Source organism: Schistocerca nitens, chromosome 8, assembly GCF_023898315.1.
Source record: "Schistocerca nitens isolate TAMUIC-IGC-003100 chromosome 8, iqSchNite1.1, whole genome shotgun sequence".
Taxonomy (NCBI): Eukaryota; Metazoa; Arthropoda; class Insecta; order Orthoptera; family Acrididae; genus Schistocerca; species Schistocerca nitens.
In genome coordinates, this window is record NC_064621.1 from 69397421 (window position 1) to 69404435 (window position 7015).

Consider the following 7015-nt stretch of genomic DNA (forward strand, 5'->3'; position numbering starts at 1 on the left):
CAATTTCGGAAACTTCCTTTTGGTTTGAACATTTCTTTGGCAGCGTTCATTCGCGGGCTAAATTCCATATTACCTGATTTCTTAAAATGTCACATCACCTTATATGTGGATGATATTCTAATAGCAGAAGCCTCATGGGAACAACATAATCGCATCCTCAACAGTTTGTTACGTATTTTTGCAGAATCTGGAATTAACTTGGAAAAGTCTGAATTCGGTAGGACAAAGGTGAAGTTTTTAGGACATATTATTTCTTCTGAAGGCATTCAGCCGGATCCTGAAAAGGTAGAAGCAATCAGAGCAATTCCAGTTCCATCCACAAAAAAACAAGTCCGCAGTTTTCTAGGTCTCGTAAATTTTTACCGTCGTTTTCTGAATATGCAAATTCTAGTTACACCAAAACTTTGTTCTCTCACTGGAAAAAATACTATTTGGAACTGGGACGAACAAGCAGAGTTTGAATTCAATTCTTTGAAAGAATCGCTACTTAACGCGCCAATACTAGCTCATCCAGATCTATCACAAGATTTCTGCCTTAGCGCGGATTCTTCTAAAGTCGGTCTTGGTGCCCATTTATTTCAAGAAGCCACAGAAAATGACACTACTGTTCAGAAAACCATTGCTTTTGCTAGCCGAGCGCTAACAAAATCTGAAAAAAATTATTCCGTTACTGAATTAGAAGCTTTAGCCATCGTTTGGGCATTTAACAAATTCCATTTCTTTCTTTCTGGTAAGCACGTAAAAGTATACAGTGATCATCGTGCATTAAAATTTCTTATGTCTTCAAAATTAAATCATGACAGGTTAAAACGTTGGGCATTATTTCTGCAAGAATTCCACTTCACAATAGTCTACATTCCCGGCAAGTAGAACATTGTTGCGGACGCACTGTCACGCGCACCGGCTGGGCTTGAGAAAAGTAACACAGAAGGCAACCTCAAGAAAAATTTCAGTATTCTTTACATTCAGAAAGTCGCCTTTGGAAACTTCATCACCACATCTTTAAAGGACATTGCTCATGAACAAGATAAAGATCCGATTTGGAAAGACATCAAAAGTAAATGGCATGAAAAGACACACACACAGATTCGGCATTATTATCTGGTTAGAAACAACATACTCTTCAAACGCTGCACTGTTGATGACAAGCTATGGGTACTTTGCATTCCAGACGATTTCGTTAATAAGCTCATTTGGTACATTCATTTCAGCTATGCACATTTTGGTCCACGAAAATGTTATCATATTCTTCGGACGACTTGTTATTTTAACAATATGGAAAAGAGAATTCGAAGAGTCTTGTCTATTTGTAAACTTTGTGAAAAGGCGAAACCATCTACTATCTCACATCGTGCTCCGTTGTTTCCTATCATTCCTTAAAAATTAAAAGAATTTGCTGCTGTTGATCTCTTGGGACCCCTTGTCAGAACATCGAATGGATTTTCGTACGTTCTAGTCGCTGTTGAACTTACTTCAAAATTTGTTTCTTTCACTCCGTTACGTAAAGCCACTGGACGGTCTGTATCCAACGCCTTTGTTAAAAATTTCTTACATGAAGCTGGACACGTTAGTAAAGTCATTTCAGATAACGGACCGCAATTCAGATCTGCTGTTTGGTCACGCATGCTTCGGAACCATAAAATCAAACCTGTTTTTATTTCATTGTACTCACCACATTGTAACCCGTCTGAGCGGATTATGAAAGAAATCAATAAGCTTTGCAGACTTTATTGTCACAGAAAGCATCAGCATTGGGACAGATATTTGCACTTATTCCACAACGTGCTGAATGAAATGCCTCATGAGTCCACCGCTTTACCACCTATTCTTGTAGTAAAGAGTGAAGAAGCACCGAACAGAATCCGAGAGCTTGTACCTTTTCCGTAAACTTCGACACTAAGACATAATTGATTTAGCTATTAAAAATATAAAATCTGCAGCAGACAAAAGGAGAAAACTACACGGTAAAGCAAATGCAAAGAAATTATATATTGGTCAGAAATTTCTCATTAAAGCTCATTCATTGTCACATAAGAAGAAACACTTGAGTCACAAATTCTTTCTAGTTTACAATGGACCTTACAGAATCCGACTTATACCACATGATAATTGCGTTGAAGTTGAAACTCTGCGTACTAGGAAGAGTAAAGGATTGCACCACATTTCACATGTAAAACCGTTTATTGAAAGATAATCTGCTTTATAACTTAGTCTTTGCCATAAAATTTATCACCTCACGTTACTAGTATGCTTTGTCAGACTTAGAAACTGTTAACATGCAACAATGTTTTGAAGTTCACTATCCAGTCTAGAACCTAGGGAACATATTTAGACAGTATTTACGAGTGCATTGTTATAGTGATCAGACGACACAGTGTTATTGTGTATGTACATTCTTGCTTGTTAGTTTCATGATTACGTAATGACTATAAGGCTGACATACTTAGAACATGTACCGGTACTGCTAATGAGATTTTAATGCAACATTTTGGTTTACTTGAAAATACATTCTAGATTTAAAGTGCTTCCTGAGAGATACCAGATGACACAGTGGTTAGTTTATTTGACAGCTACACGATTATATCACGACGCTACTAATATGTGACACAATTTACATTGTTGCTTTTGCGGTGTATCTGCTTTATATGTGCACAGTTTTTCTGTATTATTCTGGAAAGTAAAACATGTTTTAGTAGTAACTTTTGTGGTACAGCTACAATGAGATAGCCTTTTCCGTAGCACAACAATACATTACATTATAGTACTTTCTTGATCACGGTAAGGTACGTAATAACTAAGATATCTATACGCAAAGCATTTCACTTTTGTTTATCATGAGGTAAGTACATTGGCTTCTGCAGAACTTAGCTTTCAGAGGACGATAACTACGACACTTCCACAGAGATTATCTTACAGCAAGACACACATTTAGCGCTACAGGACACGCATTTGAGTGATTAATTTTGTACTTGAACCATTTTTTTTTTCAAGTTTTTTGAATTACAAAGAAAGTTTTCCGTGATACATTTCATTCCATTGCTGTAATCTGTAACACCTAAGGGTATAATTACATTAATCATCAGGGGGTACACGTTTACTTTGTGTACCATGTGTTTGGCAAACACAAGGAGCCCTAGCTAATATGGTATTTGCTTATACAACTTTACACATCGGTACCATATTTCTGTAACACAGAATTACACAGATATCTGATTATTTGTCAGAGAAACAAACATTCTTTTTCCTACGTCAGTGACACATGTTTACGCAATTACACAGTTGGATAACTTCACACTTATGAAATTGTATTTTGTCTGTAGTTTGTGAACTGTTCATATTTTTTCGGAACCATTGTGATACTATGAGAGCTTTGAATGATGTATTTGGTATGGGATCATGATTTTTAAAGTACGTTTGAGGTAGGTGACACTACTGAAATGAGCAGAGAATTTTTTTTAGGTTTTGAAATTATTGGAGGAAGCTACGACGATTTTGAGAATTGACTGAGATGTTATGATATTATTATGACGACGATATGTATTATGCTGTTGAGGTATGTTTATGATCAATAAGATGATGCTACCATATATGAGGAATTTGATTATGCTACGTATTTCTTATGATGAAATATTGAAGAAGTGTCGACGAATATGTATATGTATAATAAGGTAAGGAATAATGAGTAGTGGTTAGGGACTCTGGTTTCTGAAAAAGGTTGTTGGAAACCAAGAATTGTACTTTAAGAGTTATGAAATGTATGTAAATGCGTGAATGTATTACAATGCCGACGAAAATTTTTTGGACACTGTTATATCAATAGGATTTTGTTTCTACAGATTTGTAACGCAAATTCTTGACCTGTGAAATATTTTTATATGAGACTGTCACTGTAGCGGAAACTGCTGTCGTAAATATTTTGGTAAGAAAGTTAGGTGACCACCTTCACATAATGCGTTGTGGGCACCCAGCTGCGTGACAGACGCCTGGAAAAAAGCCATTAGTGTGTTCCTTTCAGAGGCACAGATGGAGAAGAAAAAAAAAGAGGCCATTATCCTCGCTATTGACATTCCTTTGCAGAAAGCATCGTAAATATGACACCCTCAAACTTGAAAACATGATTACACTGTAGAGTTCTTAATTTATGATATTTACTGAAATGAAATGATGAGAAACATTTCATGTCTATTGTCTTGGTAGTTGAAAGATTGTTTACTGCATTATGAAATGCCATATGGCTAGTGAATGACGTTTCATGCCTTGCTTTGCCTATTTTGTTTAATATCTAGTTCCTAGCTGCATTGCAGCGTTGGTTAAAATAAAATTTTATAGATGTACTAATATAAATATTTTATGCCTACAGATCCAATAAAAAAAAATTTATGATCTACTTCCAAGAAAACGAGGGAACAGAAATAGACATTTCCCTTCACAGGAATTGCATAAATAATTTTTTTACAATTTGGTAACTTGTCTGCTAGAGTAAGTTCTCGTGATGCATCACCCTAGTGTTAAGATGTGACATAGGTATTAAACATGGCCATTTTTACTGTAATATTTTTTCTGCTTGAGCTTTGTCATGTTTAGATATAAGTTATTGCATTTGCTGCTGCTGTTTGCCAGGCATAGTGCTACTAAATTTCACTTTGTATTACTCTGTTAAGCCAGTTTTACTACGGATTTATTTTTCTTGTTTGCTGCACATTGCCTTATATTAGTTGTAATATTGCAATTGCTTTGCTAATTTCTATAATGCTGCTTGCTTTGCAAATCTGCATTTTTTGTCATTGCTGTTTGTGTTAATTTTTTTGTGCTGCTGCATTGCCTCGTCCCTTAGTTTAGCATCTGAGCTCAGTAGATTTAAGTTAGCTTAATATGGGGTAGGCTATATAAGAGAACGAGTTGTGATGAATTGGAAGAAATGCATTGAGAAGCTGTAATAAAATGGTTTGGCCAAACAAGTTTTTTGAAAGAGGATATGAACAAAAAAGTAGGGTTTAGGGACAACAGGTTTAGGTACGATTTTCTTGGAAATAAATGATGAGGTAAGATACTGGAAAATAAATAATGAGGTAAGAAATATGTGAACATATAAATACAGAAAGCATGCTTGGATAGGATTTTTTTGGTGGAAACAAATGTTGAAATAAGAGGAAAGATCTACGGAATGAAGTTTTCGGTTGGACTGCAGTACCAAATGTCACACTGAAAACAAACCCTGTCCTGTATTTTTGTGTTATTACACTATGTATATTTGTGTTTTTCCTGTCTTTATGTGTTTAGCTGATATGAGTTATGTTGTGGAATTTTTCTAATAATATGTTATTTACTTTGTAAAGATGCTTAGACGTTATTTATTCTGTTTTAATGCTCATGTGTGAAGTTGATGTTTCGAAAGTTATTCTGATCTTTTATGTATGCACTCATGTCATAATTCCAGTAACACTGATGTATATGTTATTTCGATTCTTTTGTAAAGCCTGTACTACAAATGTTATCTGTATTGTTATGTTCTTTAATGATGTATTTTGTACCTTTGTAATTGTATTCTTATGTTATAAAATTGTAATTGACACCAGTTCATTATATTATTAACTTGGAAGTTCCATTTCACTGCATACGTATCTGTTGGTCATAGTATATGGACAATATATGAGAAGTAGGGACTGTTAGTGTTTGCACATGTGTTAATAATTCAGCAAGGGACTGGATAACAGCATTGCTGGTTCTAAGGACAATTCCAAAAACTTTGTGAGTGCAAAAGTGGTGGCTGCGGACTTGCTATATTATCCGCAAGACTCTTCAATGGTGATTGTGCACCTGCACAGTCACAACAGATGGCTGCTGGCCATCTCTGCAAGGACTACAGTGGGTCTGCATCTTTGATGACCCACCGATACCATTATTTCTACAAGGACTACAGTGGGTCTACACCTTTGCTGACTCACCAGTACCATTATTTCTACAAGGACTGCACTGGGTCTGCACCTCTGGTGGCCCACCAATACCGTACTCTCTACCAGGACTACAGTGGGTCTGCTCTGTGATGACCTACCTACCAATATTCTTCAAAACTTCGAATGACTCTGCTGTGGGTTTGCTCTGTTGTGGCCGATTACCTGGCTGCATGTCGAGAGTCAGCACTGTCTTTCCGTTGGAAGGACAACACTACTTCTTCAAGACTGCATGGAAATCCACTACTTCCGTGTGCATTTTCTTTTACTGCTCAGACTTTGAGAAAAACACTGCAATTTTCTGTGATGAATGATCAGGACTGTCTTTATGGACTGTGAGAAAATTTTAGCTTTTGACCAACATTGTATCAATAAGTGTGTGCATTTGATATCTTTGTTATTGTAATTATGAAAAATTTTATCAAATCATTATTGGCCACTGCCCAAAACAATTTGTAAAATTTTTTGTGGGGAGCATGGGAGCTATGTAAGTAGGCTGTTTAGGTTTTCTTATTGGTAAAGCCACGTAGCGCTCTGTATGAAAATCACTGACTGTGCTGTGTGCCGTCTGTGGCTAGTTTGCATTGTTGTCTGCCATTGTAGTGTTGGGCTGCTGGATGTGAACAGCGCGTAGTGTTGCGCAGTTGGAGGTGAGCCGCCAGCAGTGGTGGATGTGGGGAGAGAGATGGCGGAGTTTTGAAATTTGTAAGACTGGATGTCATGAACTGCTGTGTATATTATAATTTTTCAACACTATTAAGGTAAATACATTGTTTGTTCTCTACTAAAATCTTTCATTTGCTAACTATGCCTATCAGTAGTTAGTGCCTTCCGCGGTTTGAATCTTTTATTTAGCTGGCAGTAGTGGCGCTCGCTGTATTGCAGTAGTTCGAATAACGAAGATTTTTGTGAGGTAAGTGATTTGTGAAACGTATAGGTTAATGTTAGTCAGGGCCATTCTTTTGTAGGGATTTTTGAAAGTCAGATTGCGTTGCGCTAAAAATATTGTGTGTCAGTTTAAGTACAGTCATGTATAATTTTTCTAAGGGGACGTTTCACCTATA